Consider the following 23,476-nt stretch of genomic DNA (forward strand, 5'->3'; position numbering starts at 1 on the left):
TCAAATAACAAATATGTTTTTCCTTTTTTTTCCTGTTTTTGGCTGCACTGCATGGCATGTGGGATCTTGTCCCCTGACCAGGGATTGAACTTGTGCCCCCTGCAGTGGAAACTTGGTGTCTTAATCACTGGCTGCCAGGAAAGTCTCAAGTGTGTTTCTTCTTGAGTGTCCATTTTGGATTAAGATTGATTAATTGCGGAGGTAGAATTTGGTTTTGAGAAAGATTGTAAAGTATGGGAAGCAACTTCAAGACCCAGAAGAAAAGTTGTATAATCAGTTAATGTTGTTTGGTATGTGGAAGGAAGGGTAACATTTCGTTATCCTTGAGTTATTTCTGTGTTCTCATTCCTGGAATAATTGACTCAGACATCCTCCTGCAATGAGTATGGTTCTACCAGGTATTTTCTGAAGGGCTAACTAGAAGTAGCTGTGATGCAAAGAAAAGAGCACTTATCTTGGAGTCAAAGATTTTACCTATGACTCCCAGTTAGTCTTTCTGAGTCTCTCAAAGCCTCACTTTCTTATTCTGTAAAATGGGGATAATAAAACATACCTGACAGGGTGTCAAGGAGATTCAGTTTAATTAGAGACAGTGTAAACTTCGTGAGAAGGGAGGCCTGGTGTGCTACCCTCCGTGGGGTCGTAAAGAGTTGGACATGACTAGGACACTGAACAACAACAAACTCCATGAAACTGCACAAATAAAAAAAAGTATTATGTTATATTCTGTGATTTACTGAGTAGTGAATCGGTGTGCCTGGCAGTACCAGAGTTGAAAAAACAAATAATGAAAACTACAGTATACAATATGATTTTTGCAGTCTAGTCCAAGAGATGGAGAATGTGCAGGTAGAAGCTATGGATATTGGTGTTAAAAAAACATGGTATGAACTAGGGTGGTGGTGTTCAGTCACCAAGTCACGTCTGACTCTTTGTGACCCCATGAACTGCAGCACGCCAGCCTTCTCTGTCCCTCACCATTTCCCGGAGTTTTCCCAAGTTCATGTCCAGTGAACCACTGATGCCATCCAACCATCTCATCCTCTGTCAACCTCTTCTCCCTCTGCCTTCAATCTTTCCCAGCATCAGGGTCTTTTCCAATGAGTAGACTGTTCTCATCAGGTGGTCAAAGTATTGGAGCCTCAGCTTTAACATCAGACCTTCCAATGAATATTCAGGGTTGATTTTCTTTAGGATTGACTGGTTTGAACTCCTTGTTGTCCAAGGGACTCTCAAGAGTCTTCTCCAGCACCACAATTTGAAAGCATCAATTCTTTGGCGCTCTGCCTATTTTATTATCCAGCTATCACATCTGTATATGACTTCCGGAGAGACCCTTAGGATTATTTTATCCAAGAGATAACACATGCAAAACATTTAGCATAGTGTGAGCCATAGGGAAACTATTCAACAAATGTTAGAGATTATAATGCTGATGATGATGAAAAAAGAGGAGAAGTTGAAGCTCTGATATATGAAATAATCTGCTGAAGTTTTTACAGATCCATAATTCAAACACAGGTCAGCCAGTTTCTAAAGCCCATGCTGTTTGTACTATACTGCTATGCTTCTGGGAGAAGTCATTTAATTCAGTTTAATAAGTGCTTATTAGGTATTTGCTTCAAACAACTTGAATATTATGTTCTGTCCCTATAAGTTACTGTGGTGAAGGCTCATTCATTTAAAAATAATGCAAGAAAATCCAATCTATCTCAAGTATAACATGTATTAAGGAAGTATCTATCAGTTAATGTAACCGATTGCAGATGGGTTAGAATAAGAGTGGCATTGGCAATCACCAGGTTCAGAGACTCTAATGCCATCAGGTTGATTTCTTTCTTCTCTCTCTCTCTCCTCTTGCCCTAGTTATTGGTTCCCCTTCCTGCCTCTTCTCTCACATGTGCTTTCCTGTGCTTTATGTTTTCAGGCTTGTTGTCCCAGAAGTCCAAGCCCACCTCATTGCTCCAGGCTTACATCCTCATATCAAGCTCTTCAGTTCAACACCAGCTGGAAAATTCCCAGGAGCTTGGTTGGCCAGGCATGGGCCACATTCTCATGGCTTACACCACAGGGCCGGGTGGTAACTGGCAGCCCCCCATTCGAATCACGTGGTTGAAGGAGTAAGAGTAGTTGACCAGTTGGGATTTGGAGAATGTTCCCCAAAACACTGGAGCTTCAAGCAGAGAGAACAGCAAATGACAATGACAAAAGTGAAATAAATAAGCAGCAAGATACATGGTACAACACAAAAATATTGCCATTATTTTGTCATAACTTCAAATGGTGTATAATGTATAAAAACATTGAATCATTATGTTGTACACTGGCAACTAATATAATATTGTAAATCAACTAAACTCAAATTTTTTAAAGTAAATTATAGTATAGCTACTCAATTGGGCTATTATGCAGCCATTTTAAAGTATGTTTAAATTTTAATATGATCATGAGAAAATGTTTTCACCATGATAATAGATTAAGAAAAACAGAATAGTCAATTGTATGAACATAAGTATGAAAAAGCATGAAACAAAAATCTTTCATAGAGAAAAGACAAGGGAAAAAAAAAAAAACGACCCTGCACCAAACGTGAATACTATTTATCTTTCGGTTGTGTGACAATTAACGATTTTTCTTCCACCTATAATCTCTGTTATTGGAAGGACTGATGTTGAAGCTGAAACTCCAATACTTTGGCCACTTGACGCGAAGAGCTGGCTCATTGGAAAAGACCCTGATGCTGGGAAAGATTGAGGGCAGGAGGAGAAGGGTACGATGGAGGATGAGATGGTTGGATGGCATGGGTTTGGGTGGACTCCGGGAGTTGGTGATGGACAGGGAGGCCTGGCGTGCTGCGGTTCATGGGGTTGCAAAGAGTCGGACACGACTGAGCGACTGGACTGAACTGAACTGATATTCTCTGTTTTGTTATTGTTTCTGTTATGGTAGTAATTTATATTTGGCCCTCAAATTTTTTTTTAATTACTTTGTTTTTATCAAGATAGTACCCAAGTGTCTAAAAGCAGCAGTCCTTTACCTGCTGACACCAATATCCATGACCCTGTCATTTCCACTGTCCACATCAGCCCCTTTCAACCCTCATGCTGTCTCTTCTAAACAGAATTTTAATATGCTAAGTAGCATATTTAGTAATATGCTTATATGTCTATGTCTTGGTTTATCCAGTTTAGAATATATGTCTTCATTTCTTTTCCTAGTATTTGAAGATACAACACTTGAAAAATATTTGAACATATGAATGAACACTTCTTCCCACTATTGTTCCTAAATAATTAAATTTAATATCTAGGTAGAAAGAGATTGCATGATGAAGATAATGTAAACCCACTGTTTAGCCAAGCAGGGTCCCTTTTTCTTGCTTTCCTCACCTTTTCCACTGAAATATCCTCAAGTAGTTTCTTAAATGATGTTTGAGGATAAACACTTAGAGTCTTTCTATTTCTAAAGATATCTTCTACCTTCATCCTTGATGAATAATTTGGCCAGATTTAGAATTCTAGACTGAAAATTGTTGAAGGGCTTCCCTCAGTGATATCCAGAATCTAGTGCTATCAATACTACCAAAAAACCCAGCGCCATTCTTGACTTTAGAACCCATATTCTCCCTCTCTTTAGAAGCTTCTCTATCTCTAATATTTTAAAATTATACATCTTTTCCCCTGTTAATTATATTGGCATTTACTAAGCCCATTCAAACCAAAGATGCATGCCCTTCAATTCTGAGAAATTTTTATATTTCTCAGATATTTTCTTTCATTTTTCTCTGCTGTCTCCTCTAGAAATCTTAGGATGATAGAAGACATTTTGAGTCAATTTTACAAGTTTATTTGTCCTTTTTCCTGCTATGTCCCATTTCTTCCATGTTTTATAATTCTTTCTGGCATATTTCTAAAAGGGTTCTTCTACTGACTTAATTTTTTTATTATAATATATTTAATTTCTAGAAGCTCATGCTGTTTTTCTGTTCTTTTATTATAGTATCCTGTATTTGATTTGTGATTACAGCATCTTTTCTTACGAAATGGCAACCCACTCCAGTACTCTTGCCTGGAAATTTCCATGGACGGAGAAGCCTGGTAGGCCACAGTCCATGGGTCGCAAAGAGCAGGACAGGACTGAGCGACTTCACTTTCACTTTATGTCTGTAAGAATACTCCCTGGTTTTGTTTGGTGACATTTTTCTGTTCCCTGGAGGACTTCTGTTTCCTCCAGGAAGGTTTTTTTTTTCCCTTCCTTGTTTACTGTTGTTGTTCCCGGCTCCTTCTTTTATGCTGAAAGTGAGAGTGAAAAGTGAAGTGAAGTCGCTCAGTCGTGTCAGACTCTTTGCGACACCATGGACTGCGGCCTACCAGGCTCCTCCGTCCACGGAATTTTCCAGGCAAGAGCACTGGAGTGGGGTGCCACTGCAGTCGCCAGGGGATCTTCCCTAGCCAGGGATCGAACCTGGGTCTCCCGCATTGCAGGCAGATGCTTTACCGTCTGAAAGCTTTGCTCAAATACCTGATGATCCTTTATCTTATGTTCATATTTAATTTAGGGATAGAGGTGATTGTCAGCTGTTGAGTAGGCTAAACAAGGAGTGAGGCAGGCTTTTTACTAGGAACTTCCAAAGGTCAGTATGTCGAGGTCTTGTGTCCAGCGAAGAATTTTCCCTTTGCCTAGGGAAAGTGAACAGAGAAGAATAATTAGGCAAGGCTCAGCATGTTCTGGGGAGGATGAGGAAATGGTGCTGAGGATCCCTTGGTTCAACAGACTTACTCTTCCCGTTTTTAGACCCCACCCTTCTTCTTGGGAACCCCCACTTCCTTGGGGGAGGGGCAGAGTAGAGGAGACGAAGTTACTTGACCGTACAACGTTGATAAGAGAATTAGAGGGGAGGCCTAACCTCCCTGTAAAATATCTTTCAACCCTTCATCCTCTCTTGGACACTGAAAAGCCCAGCCTTTTACCGTATTGAGTCTCTCTGGAGTATCTGTTAGGTGGGTGGGTCTCCTTTTCATCAGACTCCCTCTTTATAGGCACTTGAGTGTTATTCACCCTGCTTGGTCAGTGAGCGGTCCTCCATTTGCTTTCTAGTTCTGAAAATTTGTTGATTTCTGTTCTTTTGTTCCTACTAGGTTAATCCCTTAAAAAAAAACAAACAAAAAAAAAAAAACCAGAAAAGTCATTTCACAGTCACTCTGGTGGACTTTCTAGAAAGGATAAAAAGAAATGCAGTCAACTCACCTGATTAATTTGAAGCCTCACTTCCTTTCTTTGTTTTTAGCTTTTTAAAATGAACATGCACATTGTGTTTATAATGGAGCAAATACACTTTGAATTTTTAAGTGGATAATTAAAAATCAAGAAGGAAAAAGAAAGACTGAAAACTAGCTAGAAAATTGTCAAAGGTGTTTATATGATATGAAGTTTACATTTTAGAAGCTTACAAATGTCCCTTAAACATGAAACGGTGCTCAGTGCTACTTATAAGAGGAGCACTGCAATTAAAACTATAGCTAGATATATTTTTTCATCATTTTATCACTCTAAATATCTCACCAATATATAAGAGAATAACAACAATTGACAAGGATGTGAATTCACTGGAACCCTCATACACTGCTATAAAAATGTAAAATGTTGCAGTTACTTTGTAAAATACTTTGGTAGTTTCTTAAAATGTTAAACATAAATTTTAAACATAAATAAAAATAAACATAAATTATTTAAACATAAATATAAATAATAAATAAATATATAATATATAATAAATAAACAAAATAAATAAATAAACATAAATTATTTAAACATAAATAAAAATAAATATGACCTAGAAATTCTACTCACAGAAAACTACTCAAGAGAAATATAAATATATGTCTACACAAAGATATATATGAAGGTTCATAGCAGCACTGTTTGTAATAGCCAAAAAGGGGAACAAATTGAGGGAAAGATTCCTCAGTTGGTCAATGGATAAACCCAATGTGATATATCCATGCAATGGAATACTCTTCAAAAATAAAAAGGAGAAAATTACCAATTAGTGCTGCAACATGGACTAATCTCAAAAATGTTATGCTTAGTGAGAGAATCTAGACACAATAAACAACATATTTACATAATTCCATTTATATGAAAATGTCAGAGAGGTCAAATCTATAGAGACAAAAAAATAGATTAATATTTGCCTGAGGCTGGGAGTGAGAATTGGAAAGTGACCACACATTGGCATGCCATTCCTTTATAGGGTGATGGCAATGTTTAATATTAGGTTGTGGAAAGAGTTGCACAACACTGAAAATTCACTTAAAAATCATTGAATTGTGCATATAAAATAATTGAATTTTATGGTCTACAAATAAGACCTCAATTAAAGCTACAGGAGGAAGGAAGGAAAGAAAGAAGTGAGGGGAGAAGGGGAGAGAAAAGCTCCTGGCTTTAACTCTAAAAGGTCAAGAATCCAACCACAAAGTCACCATAAATCTAAAGTCTCTGGTTTGAGAGGAAACAAAGAATTAAACAGAAAGAAAAAGAGTGTGAGATATGCAAATTCCAAGGTTTCAGAGAGGAGAAAGACTTGAGTTTTTCTTGTTTGGATCCACAGGGAATGGATTTACTTAAAATAAAATATAAGACAGACTCTTGTTTGGCTAAATTATAGCAACACAGTCGAATATGCATAATTCAGATTAAACTGAATGTCTCAGTGTGAATCAGATAACAAACCATTGGAATTATTATTCTGGCAAATAAAAGAGATTAGTGGTTTAAGAAGCATCCTTTATATTCAGTTTGAAATAGATCACACACTAACTCCCAGGGAACTGAATGAAAATTTTGAGTTGATTATTGCACTCTACACATGTGGAACTTACCACATAAACAGAGTTCATTTCACTTTGCCCCGCCCCCCCACCTTTTTGGGTGGAAAGATTTTGAGGAAACTGATAAGCCAACTTTGCCTCGAAATAGTACAACTGAAAAAAAGCAGGGAGACATTTGAAAATCTAAAAGACAGAAAATCTTCTTGAAAAAACAGACTCTGCAGAGAATCTGATAGGTTGTATAGTGCAATGATTACACGCTGATGCTTATCTCTGCACAACTAAAAGAAATCATCCTGCTGCAAGTTCCTACCAGTTTTAGGGGTGGCCAACATAATGACAGATTTTCTCCAAGATCCTGGTTAGGGATGGCATCACCTGTTCCATTAAAACTGGAACATTTTTGTAAAACTTCTCCAGTCCGCCAAATGGCATTAGCAGTTACTACCATAGTCTTTAGTGTCCAGTGACTGGGTTTTTATCCAGCTATAATCCTTACTAACTTACTGACCTCAGGGAAGCTGCTAACCTTCCAGTCTCTTCCTCTGAAGCCCAGAAAGAGGAACAATAGCACATTCTCCTAACAGTAGTTTTCAGGGTTAAATGAGATAATACAGATGAGTATGTTGGCAAGCCCTTGGCACCTCGTAGGAACTCGATCATGTAGGCTAGGATTTCCGGTAGGAGAAAAGCTTCAGTAGTGCCTATTCTGTATTATTCATCACTATGTGACAGGCACTGTGTTGAGCACACATCATGTCATTTAAGCTTCATAACAACTTGCAGATGTAAGTTTTGGTGCTCATTTTCTGATGGGAAACCTGAGGCTCAGAGATGTTACATAGTCCATTCTAGCTCACAGAGTGAGTATAGACTTGGGATTTGACTCCAGGTCCATCTTTCTTCTTTCTAATTAAAATTTTTTTAATTTGATTTTATTTTTCATTGGAGAATAATTGCTTTACAATGTTGTGTTAGTTTTTGCTGCACCAAGCCTGTCTTATACCAAGTTCCAGCATACTTCTTAAAAATAAAACTTAAAATGAAGTTATAGCACCTCTATGCCCATACCTGACCTTCCAGAACCCTAGTAGGAGGATTTAAAATGATAATGTGAGATATTTTGTGAAGCTCTTTTATGACTAATGGTGAATTAATGATATAATTAATGATGAACTGACATCATTATCAGACTCCTGACCTTAATTCTCAGTATTTGAGGGGCTGCAGGAAACAGACAAGTAAACACATCATATTTGGATGAAGCAGAACAGAAAATGTGTTAAACAGAAGTATAAGAAAGGACAGTTGGAAGCACAGAGGAGGAAGCAATTAATTCCAATAGAGCGATAAGGGAAAGCCTCTAGGAGAAGCTGCAAATGAGCCACACCTTGTAGTTACATAGATTTTTGATTAGTGGAGGAAGTAATGAGCATTCTGGGCCTAACAAACGTGAAGAGGAGTGAATACCCTGCATATTTGGGGGTCAAGCAGGTGATCAGTGAAAAAGATGGTCGAATACACAAATGGATATAATGGAAAATGAGTCCAGAAGAAAAACAGGGTAAGTGGCGTGGGGTATATCATGAGTCCCCTGAATTCCTGTTTAAAATGACCTTTATTAAGAAGTCAACAAGGAGCCGTTGAAAGTTTTATGAAGACAACTCCTCCAGCTGCCTGGAAGATGGAATGGTGAAGCAGATTGATGGAGACTGGAGGCAGGGGAGATGAAGGCAGGAGAGAAAGACACCAAGAAGACAGTCCACCTCGTTCTTCCAGGCAGCTTTGTTCTGAACAGTCGCCCCAAACATTTGTGTGCATGTGTAAAATAAATATTCTTCTCTTGACATCCTCAAGGGAAAAATGTTGAGGGTGGCAGTGGAAATGAGAGCCAGCATCTCTGTACCCTCCATAGGAGCCTTCGGGACAGTGATTTTCACATGGTTTTGCAGAGCACTGGTGCTCCACAGAGAAGGTGGGGGTACCTCTGGGAAGTCGTTCAAGCAGAGCAGCAGCCTGTAGCTGAACCTGAGGACTGGGGTGCCTTCTGTTTATCACTATGTATTTAACCTGCCAGTATCTGGCACATAATAGGTGCTTAATATTTCCTGAATCAGTGGGTACATGAGTGGAATTACTTTCAGGATTTTATTTGGAAACAAGCATTCCAAAGGAGGAGGAGGAGGAGGAGAAGGGGAGAGGAAGGGGAGATGAGGGGAGGAAGAAGAAGAAGAGGAAGAAAAAGAAGAAAAGGCAAAAGAAGTTTGTAATTCTCTTAGTGAAAATATTTGCCAACTTTCCAGCGACCTATGATAGTTGTTAACAAACCTAAGCAAAAGTCCTTTCTTGCCTCTGACTTAAATATTTTATTCAGTAGCAGAAATCCTTTTTTCTTTCACCTGCCCTTGGTATGATGAAGGAGAATTCATCACGGTAACAATTTGCCTACTGGAGGCAAATAATAAACTTGTTTCTTATTGTTTTACTTTTATCAAACACCACTCATCAGAGCATGCATTGTATGACATAGGCATGATAGTTTCCTCTGGGAGAAGATGCTAGGAGGGTTGTGGAGTGGGAGGTATCCATGAAACCAACTCAATTAAGGAATCAAGGCAATAGAGTGTATTGGAAAGAAAGTTGCCCGTTAGCTGACATGACCTGTAGGCCAAATGAACCCTTTGTTAACTGTCAGAACTTAAGTTACTTAACTTTTCTAAACTTCAGTGTCCTCCACTATTAATTAGTAATACTAAATAATATCTACTTTGTGTGATTGTTTTAGAGAGTAAAGCTAAAGTAAATCAAATAGCTAACAGTGTCTAGCACATTGAGGTACTTAATAAATGGTAGACATCACTTGATTAGGCAATGACACAGTACATCCTAATGGTCTTATCTCTCTGCCTATCAAAGTTAATTTTAAAAATTAGTATAACTTTTCTTGAAAAGTAACATGTGATTTAAAACAGGAACAATTGCCTTATCTATACACTTACACACAGAAAAAATTATAAACTCAAAATTTTAAAGAAATCACAACGGTCTTATCACACTTAAGAAGCATTGTTCGGTAGTATCCAAGTATACCTAGAATTTAGGGACTGAAAATGAAAATGGAGATCTTAGAGCAGGGTTCCTTCCTGATGTCAGCCTATGGAGGTACATTTCAGTAACAACGTTCATACCCACACTTGAAAGGGGGCCTAGTAATGATGAAGCCATAGTATCATTCATTCATTCATTCATTTGTTCAATTGAGTACTTTTCAATGCCCGTCTGATAAACCGAGCTGACCCTGAAAAGTCAAAGGCCTTCAAAAAGAAGAGTCAAGCCACCAAGGGAGCTCTTGACGGCTCAAACAAAGAAGAAAGTGTAGAGGATTAAGAACAACCAAAATCAGCCAGCCTTCTAGGTAAAACTGTTAGGCCCTGGCAGCACTCTTTCATTCCTATCCCTTAAATGGCACTCCCCAGCAAAGTGAATCAGGGCTCCATTCTTTACCCCTCCATGTATCCACTGCCTGTTCTCAGTGCCCTCCCGAGCAAGCAGAAGGCCAGTAGAAACTTGAAATGCACTTGCAAGTGTAGGCTGCCCCATCCCTAACCAAAAAGAACCTGCTCAGACGGGTCCCGGTTAAGCCTGCTGGTCGCAGGAAAATGACGTATTGATAGAGCAAAGTTGGACACAGCAGATCCACAATGAGAGAGAGAGAAAAACAAAAATCGACACGGTCACCCAGCCAAGGGCAGCCTAGGTCAGTGAACATGTAGATCAATGAGGATATATGACTGTTGTTCTAAGCTACATTTGAGGGTGATGAGTAACATAACACTTTTGTGGCAATAGCTAGCATATACACATTCCCTTTTAATTAAGAAAAATTCTGCTCTACAGAAAAAAATCTGAAATGTGTTCAAAATACAGTTTGAAATATGTCTGCTGAAGCTTAAAAAATAGCCCCACATGAGGGCTTCAATTTAAACTGAGAACAAAGAATTGAAAGCAATGACTTTCTTTTCACATGTGTGCTCAGTGCACATGTTTGTTTGGGAAGGATGCTAGGAAGGGGTATTCAATACAAAACCTTCTCCTCAAATGGAATCATTTCAAGAATCTCAGTGGATAAAAATGATAAAAAGCCAGAAATTTGACTGAAGATGAGATATCTTCCCTAGACTACTAAAAACACATTTCCCAAGCAGGGTTGGGGAATACTACTCCAGAACTGGTGACAGAAGCAAGGTTCAATGCTGTAAAGAGCAATATTGCATAGGAACCTGGAATGTTAGGTCCATGAATCAAGGCAAATTGGAAGTGGTCAAACAGGAGATGGCAAGAATGAATGTCAACATTCTAGAAATGAGTGAACTAACATGGACTGGAATGAGTGAATTTAACTCAGATGACCATTATATCTACTACTGTTGGCAGGAATCCCTTAGAAGAAATGGAGTAGAAATCATAGCCAACAAAAGATTCCAAAATGCAGTACTTGGATGCAATCTCAAAAACGAGAGAATGATCTCTGTTCATTTCCAAGTCAAACCATTCAATATCATGGTAATCCAAGTCTATGCCCCAACCAGTAACTCTGAAGAAGCTGAAGTTGAACAGTTCTATGAAGACCTGCAAGACCTTCTAGAACTAACACCCAAAAAAGATGTCCTTTACATTATAGGGGACTGGAATGCAAAAGTAGGAAGTCAAGAAACACCTGGAGTAACAGGCAAATTTGGCCTTGGATTACAGAAGGAAATAGGGCAGAGACTAATAGAGTTTGGCCAAAAGAATGCACTGGTCATAGCAAACACCCACTTCCAACAACACAAGAGAAGACTCTACACATGGACATCACCAGATGGTCAACACTGATATCAGATTGATTATATTCTTTGCAACAAAAGATGGAGAAGCTCTATACAGTCAGCAAAAACAAGACTGGGAGCTGACTGTGGCTCAGATCATGAACATGTTATTGCCAAATTCAGACTGGAGGAAATCACTAGACCATTCAGGTATGACCAAAATCAAATCCCTATGACTATACAGTGGAAGCAAGAAATAGATTTAAGTGACGAGATCTGATAGACAGAGAGCCTGATGAACTATGGACAGAGGTTCATGACAAGAATGGCAAGAATGAATGTCAACATTCCAAGTCAAAGTCAAGTCTCCTTGATTCCAGGAGACAGGAATCAAGACCATTCCCCAAGAAAAAGAAGTGCAAAAAAGCAAAATGGCTGTTTGAGGATGCTTTACAAATAGCTGTGGAAAGAAAGGAAGTGAAAAACAAAGGAAAAAAGGAAAGATATACCCATTTGAATGCAGCGTTCCAAAGAATAGCAAGTAGAGATAAGAAAGCCTTCCTCAGCAATCAATGCAAAGAAATAGAGGAAAACAATAGAATAGGAAAGACTAGAGATCTCTTCAAGAAAATTAGAGATACTAAGGGAACATTTCAGCAAAGATGGGCTCAATAAAGGACAGAAATGGTATGGACCTAACAGAAGCAGAAGATATTAAGAGGTGGCAAGAATACACAGAAGAACTGTACAAAAAAGATCTTCATGACCCAGATAATCACAATGGTCTGATCACTCACCTAGAGCCAGACGTCCTGGAATGTAAAGTCAAGTGGGCCTCAGGAAGCATCTCTACGAACAAAGCTAGTGGAGGTGATGGAATTCCAGTTGAGCTATTTCAAATCCTGAAAGATGATGCTGTGAAACTGCTGCACTCAATATGCCAGCAAATTTGGAAAACTCAGCAGTGGCCACAGGACTGGAAAAGGTCAGTTTTTATTCCAATCCCAAAGAAAGGCAATGCCAAAGAATGCTCAAACTACTGCAAAATTGCACTCATCTCACACACTAGTAAAGTAATTAAAATTCTCCAGGCTTCAGCAATACGTGAACTGTGAACTTCCAGATGTTCAAGCTGGTTTTAGAAAAAGCAGAGGAACCAGAGATCAAATTGCCAACATCCACTGGATCACTGAAAAAGCAAAAGAATTCCAGAAAAACATCTATTTCTGCTTTATTGACTATGCCAAAGCTTTTGACTGTGTGGATCACAATAAACTGTGGAAAATTCTGAAAGAGATGGGAATACCAGACCACCTTACCTGCCTCTTGAGAAACCTGTATGCAGGTCAGGAAGCAACAGTTAGAACTGGAATGGAACAACAGATTGGTTCCAAAGAGGAAAAGGAGTATGTCAAGGCTGTATATTGTCACCCTGCTTATTTAACTTCTATGCAGAGTACATCATGAGAAATGCTGGGCTGGATGAAGTGAAAGCTGGAATCAAGATTGCCGGGAGAAATATCAATAACCTCAGATATGCAGATGATACCACCCTTATGGCAGAAAGTGAAGAGGAACTACGAGCCTCCTGATGAAAGTGAAAGAGGAGAGTGAAAATGTTGGCTTAAAGCTCAACATTCAGAAAACTAAGATCATGGCATCCAGTCCCATCACTTCATGGGAAATAGATGGGGAAACAGTGGAAACAGTGTCCGACTTTATTTTTGATGGCTCCAAAATCACTGTAGATGGTGGTTGCAGCCATGAAATTAAAAGACGCTTACTCCTTGGGAGGAAAGTTATGACCAACCTGGACAGCATGTTAAAAAGCAGAGACATTACTTTGTCAACAAAAGTCCATCTAGTCAAGGCTATGGTTTTTTCAGTACTCATGTATCGATATGAGAGTTGGACTATAAAGAAAGCTGAGCGCCGAAGCATTGATGCTTTTGAATTGTGGTGTTGGAGAAGACTCTTGAGAGTCCCTTGGACTGCAAGGAGATCCAACCAGTCCATCGTAAAGGAGATCAGTCCTGCGTGTTTATTGGAAGGACTGATGCTGAAGCTGAAGCTCCAATACTTTGTCCACCTGATGGGAAGAGCTGACTCATTGGAAAAGACCCTGATGCTGGGGGGGATTGGGGGCAGGAGGAGAAGGGGATGACAGAGGATGAGATGGCTGGATGGCATCACCAACTCAATGGACATGGATTTGGGTAAACTCCGGGAGTTGGTGATGGACAGGGAGGCCTGGTGTGCTGCGGTTCATGGGGTCGCAAAGAGTCAGACATGACTGAGAGACTGAACTGAACTGAATTCCAAGGAGCAGTATCAGGACAGTTATAAAAGTACAATCCTAAGTGAGAAATCTATTTTATAGTTTAATACTGGAAGTATCATCAACCATGATTGGACTATGAAGCTTAAGATGGTCTTTAGGAAGTTTAAAGATAAACTTCATCTTAAAATGAAGTTTATCTTCACCATTTAAAGTTAAACTTCATCTTAAAATGAAATTTAAGATGTTCTTTAGATCTGACTCTGCTGGACACACAAGCAGGATAGAAAGACACATTAGAGTCAGTGGCTTCTGGCACTCAGGAGACCTTACAGAATGTAAATGGTGATTAATGAAAAGAGCGCTGATGAGTACATACATAGCTATAAAGAGCAATTTCAATATTCAATCCAATTAATTCTATAGTTGATTAAGTGATTAAGGGAATAAATACAGTTTCTTGTAACAAACATGTGTATAAGATTTCAACAAACTTCATGGCTAAAGGTTATTTCCCTAGTGGTTAAAACAAAAACTTTATAGGTAAAATTTGGTGCTTGCTTTTCTTCTTACTTGTCTTTCTCTTCTAATTCTTTCCCCCTAAATTCAGTACTAATTCTCTGAATACCACTAAGTGGATCAGAGAAAAGTAGGCATCCACATTGGAGGGGCATAAGGAATAGTTTCAGTGGTGCAAAGTGGGGTGTCAGATCTCAAGTAGGGTATCCATGCTACCTAGGGTCAGCGTGGGGTGTAGTAGTCCAAGCCGTGTATAAATTCATGTCCAGGGACAGCCCGGCATGAGGTATCAGAGCCTGGGAAGAATGAAGATACTGTCCATGCAGAAGGGCAGTCTGGCATGAAATGACAGTACCTGAAAATTGTGACAAGGTCACCCATGCTTGGATGAGGGTGAGTGCAGGTTTTCAGGAGGCAGCCTGATGTGAAAAGTAAGAGTTCAAGAGCATTGAGAAAAGTGTCCAGATAGGGGCACACGGTTTGAGGACTCAGCAGCCAAGCAGAGTGAGGAGGCCATCAACACAGTAGGAAGGGGAATGATGTAGGTGGAAGTCTAGAGTCCAAGTGGGTAAGGAGGTCAGCCCCAAAGAGAGGCAAAAGGAGGGGAGTTGGTGAATAAGCATATTAAAGATTATGGGAGGCAGGTTTTCACTGTTGAAGAAGGGAGTTACAAATACTAGAAGGAGAAAAGACTGGACTGCAATTCAAGTTATTTACGAGAACTTGAAAATGTTAATGTATAAAACTGTTAAATAAATACAAACGTAAATGTGTTCAAGAAAGTGTATATTAGCACATATACTCCCTTAGCTCTGTCTTCAGAAAGAACCTGGGAACAATGACAAATCAATTGCAGTGAACACAGTTGGTACCCAGATCTTAACTTCTAAATACTGTTCTCAACCGAAGGAAAACAAGGATCCTCTTGGAGAAAGGACAGATTCCAGATTTGGAGCAGGCAAAGTAAAAGGCAAACTAAAACATGACTGCACCAGGAAACTAGAAAGCATTCAGAAATGAAGGGAACATGACAGAAGAGTATAGAAGCATGCTTCAAGGCAGCCTCACTGGTCAGACTGAAGATAACTACAGCATAAAAATAAACAATAATGATGGATCATAACTGACCCAAAACCATTGACTTCCATGAGCACATGCAGGTATAAATAAAAAATTAGGTACATTGAAAGTTTGATGAAAAATGGAATATTTACATAACTTCATAGTGCCTCCCTATAAAATATGTAACATGTAAAAGCGGGGAAAGGCTACTTCTCAATGGAAAAGTCTGGTGAACACTAGCTTAATCAAAGAATTCATCTGTAATGGAACAAATACAAATCACAAGCAACTTGATGATAAGATGCAGTCTCAGCATCATCACTTCTGTTATATTCCTGCCAAAGATGCATAACCCAAATCTAGACAGTAAGAATGGACAAAACTAAATTGAGGGTCATGCAACAAAATAACTGGCCTCTTCCTTAAAAAAATTTAAGAAATTGAAAGTCAAGAAAAGATTAAAGAACAATTTTAAACAGAAGACTGAAAACCATAACAATCAAAGGCAAATGTGTGATTCTGAATTGGATTTTTTCCTGTTAATGACATTATTGAGCAACTGGGACTTGAGAGTTAGATGGTACAGTATTAATATTAATTTCCTTATCTTGATGATTGAATTAGGTTTTAGAGAATACATTCCTTTGTAAGAAATACTAGAGTATCAGAAGGCTATGGGACAGAAGATTAACAATTTCCTTTCAAATGGTTCAGATGGGAAATATTATTTTATTCTTAAGTGTTTTGAAATAGGAAATATTAAAACAGAATTTCATAGCTAACTATCATGGAGAATCTCATGCATATCATTAAAAGTAAGAGAGGTGTTAAAATCATTATAACATGATTAAAACTGAGACCTTTGTCCTACTGACTATTGGTAAGAGTTCCTTGACATTTTTATTCACTATGTTCCCCACACACCAATTATAAACATTCTTCAACCTGCCCTTCTGTATATCACTAAGAAGATATTAACCAGCACAGCACTTAAAATTCTTAAGTATTTATATCAACAAGATTTTTTTTTTCATGTCTTCTCACTAAATACAAATGCAAATCATAGTTTCTTTTTCATTTGATCCAAGACAGATTTCTTGAGGCTTATAATTGTATTACACAGGACCCCAGGAAAGGATTAGTGATGCCTGGTAGAAAGGTCTTAGGGCTGGATTGTACCCTCAAGAGTATTCCCTGAGTTTATCTAAAATGAGCTGATGATTTGAGAAAGTCAATATTATTCCTGAGAAGATGAGAGTTTAGCATTAAATCTGAGAGGAGAGGCAAAGATAGGTAAAGAGCAAGGCTGGCACTCTGGAGATGAAAGAGGGGCATGGCAGTGTGACAGATAAGGGGTCAGGATGCTAGCTTTGGGTTCGGCCCCCATTTGGAGAGTTTTAACTGGGTCTCATCTTTTGCAGAGTTCAGCATGAGATGCAGACTGGGCTCAGCTGCACCTTCTCTTTTATATTTAAAATTTTCCCTTTTTGCTAAACCAAATGGATATTTTTCAGTCTTTCTCTTACTTGCCTTTTCTGCAATTTCATGCTATTACCATGCTCTTCTTCAATTGTTTCCCTTGATTTTTACCTGTCTACACTCTATAGGATGGATGGTTTACCTTTTTCTTCTGGAACTATGCCTTCTCAGCCTCCTTTGCGGTCTCCTTTCCCTCACTCATCCATTATTCTCCCAGGGTTTTATTTTCATCTCCTTTTCTCACTCCACCAGACACCAGGCACACCCTTGATCCCTAAAGGATCTATAGCTGGACTCCAGGCAATCTGTGTATCTTTTGAAAATCTATATAAATATTTGTATATATATTTTTTTTTTTCTGAGGAAAATAAATTTTCTCATATTCTCTAAAGGGTCCATAATCATGCAATGTTGGCATGTGTTCTAGATGTTCTGCAATCTAGAACTTTGGCTCATACTCCTGCTTGAGCTCCAGACCCATTTATCCAACAGACCTCTCTAATGCACCATATTCAGAATGGAACTCATTAGCTTCTTAACCAAGCCTCTCCCTGTTTCTCTTAGGTCAGTGAAGAGCACCATCACTAGCGCAGGTGTCCCAGTAAGAAACCTTAACATCACTTAGGTTCCCCTCTGTCTTTCACCACTTCACGTCCAATCAAGCTCCAGGACCCAATATTTCTACCCTCTTAATATATCTTCCCTTGGTCTGTTATCTCAATCTTTTAGGCATGAGATCATGTTCCTCACAGCTCTTGAGCCACTGCTCAGCCTCCTGGTGTCCCTGCCATCAAGTTTGTCCTCCCCTGCAAAACCACTCTCACGTTACAACTAGAGTGATCTTTCTAAAATGCTAACATGCTCGTTTTTCTCCCCTTGCTTAAAGCTCTTGCAAGTAGTATCTTTCCCATAAGATAAAGTCTAAACTTTATAACATGATGTCTAATTCACTAAGTTACCTGTTCCCAACCGACACCCCATCTCCCATGCCTTCATCACAGTTATGCTCAGTACAGGTCCCCAAAAGGCACCATCATGCTGGCAGATTCTGAAACTTTGCAGTGAGTCCTTAACACAAATGTGGAAAAGTGGGGGGGGGGGGGGGGGGGGGCGGGGTAGTAAAGGTCTAAGAGATAGACTTGAAAGTTCAGTGAAAGGTGAATACTGACATGAATGGACAAGTCAGAGCTGGCAGGAAAATCTAGATATTAGGCATGTTCAGCTAATGCTTTGGGACCATGAAAGCCAGCTGAGGTCTCTTGAAGGCTGTGTCTACCGTAGCTGCTGTAGGTGGGAGTTCTCAGGCTGTTGTACGCCTGGTTGCTGTTAGTTGCAAGAAGGGGAGTCAGGAGGAAGAGCATGATGTGTGACACAGGTAAGGGCAAGGCAAACTGGCCTTCATCCATACCTCTGCATCCCTCATCACCTCCATCCACATCATCTTTGGAGCAGGATGACTGCTGCTTTACTTACGGCTTCCAAATCTTCTCTAAATTCTCGTTTGGTGAACTATAACCTAGAGCCATACAGAGGTGAGTTCTGGGAAAAACCATTCTCACTTAGCCAAGTTCACACCGTATTAAACCACAAATTTCTCAGTGGCTCCTTTTAGGCTGAACAGAGAGACACCTACAGATCCAAGACAGAAAGCCCCTTCCTCTGTGACTGTGTCCCCTGGGCACGGTCAGTATGAGGCTGCCCTACATGGTCTGGGTTTGTCCCATTTTACACTGTGCCAGGTTGCATGATGCCAACCAGGCTGTCTTGTTGGCTCCCATGCCCCATCCCCATTCCTGAGGCAGAATAGCATTTGATCCCTAAACAGAAGTCACTTTGCTTGTTCAGGAGCCCCTCTTCAGATTTCAGAAGCACTTGTACAAACCCTGTGACCACCCATAGCTCTCTTCCTTATAATTTAAGGCTTATAGATCTCTGCCCTGGTGAAGCATGAGCTCCTCCACATATATGCCTGCTTTGCTCACCCCGAGATCACTGTTGTGGACCCATCAAGAGACTGATAGCAGGTATTCAATAAATCACTGACAACCCTTGTGGGTGAGGGTGGAGTTCCTAAAAACCCGGAATTCATCCATCTCTCTGTCCCTCCTTGTGAGTATCTCCCTTTCAGCATCAACTAATGGCCCCAGAGGACACAGAGTAACCAGTGACCCAGGAAATAATTTCACATGCCTTTTTCCCAGAGGAAGTCTTACTTAGGAAATGGACTTTTTTACCAAGAAGGCTTTTCCTCTTGGGGATTTTCCTTGTTCATTTTAATGCTGACTGATGGCTCAGCTCTTGGCATAGTATTTCCTGAGATCATCATTTTGCAAGAGAAAGAGCAACATTTCTCAATGGGGAAAGAGTCTGTCAGAGCCTTTAGTTTTAATCAGAAGTGTACAGGTATAAAACAACTATAAACTGTCCCCTGTCTCATCTTTTCCATGTGTGGTGGTTTAGTCACTAAGATGGATCCAACTCTTGTGACCCCATGGACAACAGCTTGTCAGGCTCCTCTGTCCATGGATTACCCATGCAAGAATACTGGAGTGAGTTGCCGTTTTCTCCGGGGTATCTTCTCCACCTAGGGATTGAACATGAGTCTCCTGCTTTGCAGGCAGATTTTTTTTACTATCTGAGCCACCAATGGCTAATTATTATCTACCCCTAATCAGTGCACTCAGACTGTGAATGCCATTTTATCATTTTAAGAGGGGTTATCCCCACCCGGGCTAGACTTGATGGTTGTACACACACACACACACACACACACGCTGCCCAAAATCCTGTGATTTCCCCGTCACAGCACTTACCCCACTATGTTGCCTTTATTGGTTCAATATTTGTCCTCTCTCACCCCCAGCAGTGAGCCCCTAAGGCCCTAGAATCCCAGAATCAGCTCATAATCAATGTTTAGAAGCAGGCTGCTGTGATTAAAAAGCATCAGTTTTGAAATCAGACTGAGCTGAGCTGACAGAGCTGAGCTCAAACTCCATATCTGTCACTTTGGATGCTATGAGTCTGGGTCAATCCTTTCAACACACGTCTGTAAGATAGGCTTACAGATTTCTCATCTATAATAAAGAGGACATCCCAGAAGGAAGACAAGAAACTGCACGTGATAAGTTCCTGGCTTAGACTGTATCCTATTATGATAACTACCATTACTTCATTAATAAACAAAATCTAAGAAAATAATTCAAAAGAAAAGTTAAATCCAAAGATTATCATTACAACATTTTCAGTAGAAAGAGAAAAAAATTAAAACATAACTCAGAAAATAAAACAATGGTTTATTATAAAACTGACTCTTCTGACATAGAAGTTCTACCTCTAGGAATATATTCTACAAAAATATTTTCACAGGGGTAAGTGGACAATAGCATTCATTGCAGAATTTATTGCAAGAGAAAAATGTGAAGATGAAATTCTAAAATTCCATACAGCCATGTCTAAAAATGAGTATTTCATGGTGCTTGTCCAGTGAGAAAGAAACAAACAAAATATTGTGGGACTCTATATATGATATAAGCCCAGCTTTGAAAAGAAAGAAAAATATATTATATAAATATATTAAAAAAATTGGAAAGTTACATATAAACTTTTGAATGGAGGAGATTAATTTCTATCATATCTTTTTACATTAAATTTTTTTAAAAATATGTATGATTTTAATATTTACAAACATGCAATTATTTGAAAAAAGTTTTTTAAAAAGGGTATGCAGGCAAGTAAAAGTCATATAACTTTGCAATTAGGAAAGCCTAAAAAAAGACAAAGTGTTTTCACCAAGGAGACAGGCTTATGGGAGAGGCAGGTTCACAAAAAGTGCCAGCCCCTCAGGGATAACCACAGACCAAGACCTGACTGTCCGCTTGCCCAAGAGTGAAAACCACTAACATGTTTTGAGTGCCTGCTACATGCCAAGAATTGTGCTGAGTACTTTTGAGCATCATTCCACTTCATTGTAGGGCAATTCTGTAAGTGTATACTATGGTTGTATCTGTTTCACAGAGGAAATTGAGGCTCAGCTGGTAACTTGCCAAGGCAATAAGCCATGGAACCATGAATAAAACCAGATCACTCCAGATTTTGAGCCCAAACTCTTAACCACTGAAACCCAGTGTCTTTGTAATGTGTTCTTTCAGTTCACCTATGATGATTCCCTCATATAAATACTAAACTTATAAGAGGCAAATACATAAACCAGATGCTGGTATAATTATTTATCACAGTCATGTCCACATCCAAAATACCTCCCTTACTTGTATCAAAGCATTTTTTGAGAACCTGATGTACCAAGAATCAATGACTAGGAGTTGGAGTTGGGTTGTTCAGAATGTACTTCAGGAAAAACATAACAAAGTGTCAGGAGATACAGAGCAGAGTGGCCAAGAGTCCTAGAGACCTGCCCTCAAAACCTGTGTCTCTCACTTACCAGCTAAGTGACTGGCTTAGAAAACTGGGGACTGGTGCTCTTATCAGAAAATGTAGCTGGTAACATTCCTATGTCACAGGGATATTTTAAAGGTTAAATGTAAAAATCTACTAAAGCACTTTAGCATCTATTGGGCCTGACATATAACATGTGTTCAGCTAATGCAATAATATGGCTAATACAGTTTATGTATAAATATAAAATATAGTATAGTTTTAATATCTGCCCATTGCTCTCCTAACAGTGCTCCTCTGAGTGACCACATCACCTGGTTCTCTCAGACACAGGCCCTCCATCTCTTGAATAGAATTGGATAAACCCTTCCTGCCCATCTCTCTTTTCCACATGGACCACATCCCTCACTGAGACAGGTTACAACACTACTGGTTTGGTTCTCCCTCTCTGCAGAAACTTGCCGATCTTGTGAGCACACCTTAGCCACCTTGCTTGCATTTATGTGTTTGCCCAATCTCCATCAGCAACATACTCACAAACTCTTATAAGGAGCTCCCTTTTAATTGATCCTAGCTAATTTTTACTTTCTAAGTGTGGCCTCTGATAGCATTGTTAGCTTTGTGGTGATTAAATCAGACTGGAACAGTGACTCAAAATTGATCAATTCAGAGTTAGTTTCCCCCCACACCTATCTCTGTTTCTTCTGCCCTTCAAGGAGTCCACAGATAGGAAATCAGCTGACTGTTCTTTCTCACCTGGCATAAATCTTATTCTCTTGGATGACTAGGAGATTGCTTTACTCAGCATGAAACACTGGACTGGATGATTTATAGATAGAAAATGCTTCCAAGCCCTTGTCTTATCTTTCATCACAGATTTCCTGGGTCAACATCATTCTGGTCTTTGTCCTCTCTGTAGGTTCCAATTCACACAGCTAGGCAGACAGAAATGGTTCATGATTCCAGTCCTGTATGCAAGTGGCTGAAAATAAGCTTTAATCCTTCTAAAAAGGCAGTGTATTATTCTAGAAAGAGTCACCATTACTCAGCAATCTGACAGTGGTGCTGATGAGCTACCTACATAGGCTGGAGCAAACAGCTCATATTCTGAAAGCTGACAAAACTCACAGACCTACCAGTGATGGAAGGAAACACCAGAGAGATTCTGGTTGGGGCAGTGGTTAGGAGCAGGAAGGAGTAATTAGACGCAGTCTGACTAAGGGATCCTGAATCCACAGAATGTAAAGTCAGAAGGGACTTGAGGAGCTAAAGGCCCAAAGATTCAAAGAGCTAGAGGTCCACAGAAGGGCCAGATTCTCAACACCAGGCAGAGGTCTGCTTACACTGAAATCACCAGTGCATGCGTGCTCCATCACTTGGTCGTGTCTGACTCTTTACGACCACATGGACTACTGCCAGGCTCCTCTGTCCTTGGAATTTCTCAGGCAAGTATTAGAGTGTGTTGCCATTTCCTCCTCCAGGGGGTCTTCCTGACTCAGGGCTGGAGTCTCTTGCGTCTCCTGCATTGGCAGGCAGGAAAATCACCAGAGAACAGGTTAAAAGACAGATTCCTGGGTCCCATCCTCAGATGATTTGAATCAGCAGGTCTGAATAAGTGTCTGGAAACTGTATTTTTAACATGCACCCAGGCTATTCTAATGCACAATCCAATTTGGAAAAATGCATGCTGATCTAATCTAAACTTCTCATGATGCAAAAGAGACTGCCACTTGCAGAAATGATTAGTACAACTTGGGCATAGTGATCCAAGGATTAAAGAGCAGCTGTCAGACCAAAATATTACCCATAACCAAGGTATTTGCATAAATATCCCCCACATCACCAGAAAAGAATGCTCATGTGATGGACAAATGGGGAAACAATGACTCACAGAAACCAGCCACCCCTAGTCCACATTCCTGCCACATTTCAAGGCTCACAAGCACAAGAGACAGGGAGAAAAAGCAACTCTGTCAATTTGCAGGGGCAGAAATTACTTCTGCCAATTTCTCTAGCCACCTTCCCATACTGATCTACAGAATGCTTCTGTGCTCTTCAAACACCTCTAGTTCTTGCTTGGTATAAATGAGGGAAAGCCTTTTTTTGTT

At 39.6% G+C, this 23,476-nt stretch overlaps 1 long non-coding RNA gene across 1 annotated transcript in view; it reads right to left on the reverse strand.

Annotated features, from left to right (window-relative positions):
- Positions 1-4,549: 4,549 nt before the first annotated feature.
- The window catches only part of LOC133040474 (uncharacterized), a 172,496-nt gene continuing 153,569 nt past the window's right edge, over positions 4,550-23,476 (reverse strand). Inside the window, exons 3-4 of the long non-coding RNA XR_009688972.1 lie at positions 4,971-5,146; positions 4,550-4,679 (exon numbers count right to left, since the gene is read on the reverse strand). This is a non-coding gene — a long non-coding RNA (uncharacterized LOC133040474). The remainder of the gene's footprint in view (positions 4,680-4,970; positions 5,147-23,476) is intronic.

Source organism: Dama dama, chromosome 20 (genome assembly GCF_033118175.1).
Source record: "Dama dama isolate Ldn47 chromosome 20, ASM3311817v1, whole genome shotgun sequence".
NCBI classification, from domain to species: domain Eukaryota; kingdom Metazoa; phylum Chordata; class Mammalia; order Artiodactyla; family Cervidae; genus Dama; species Dama dama.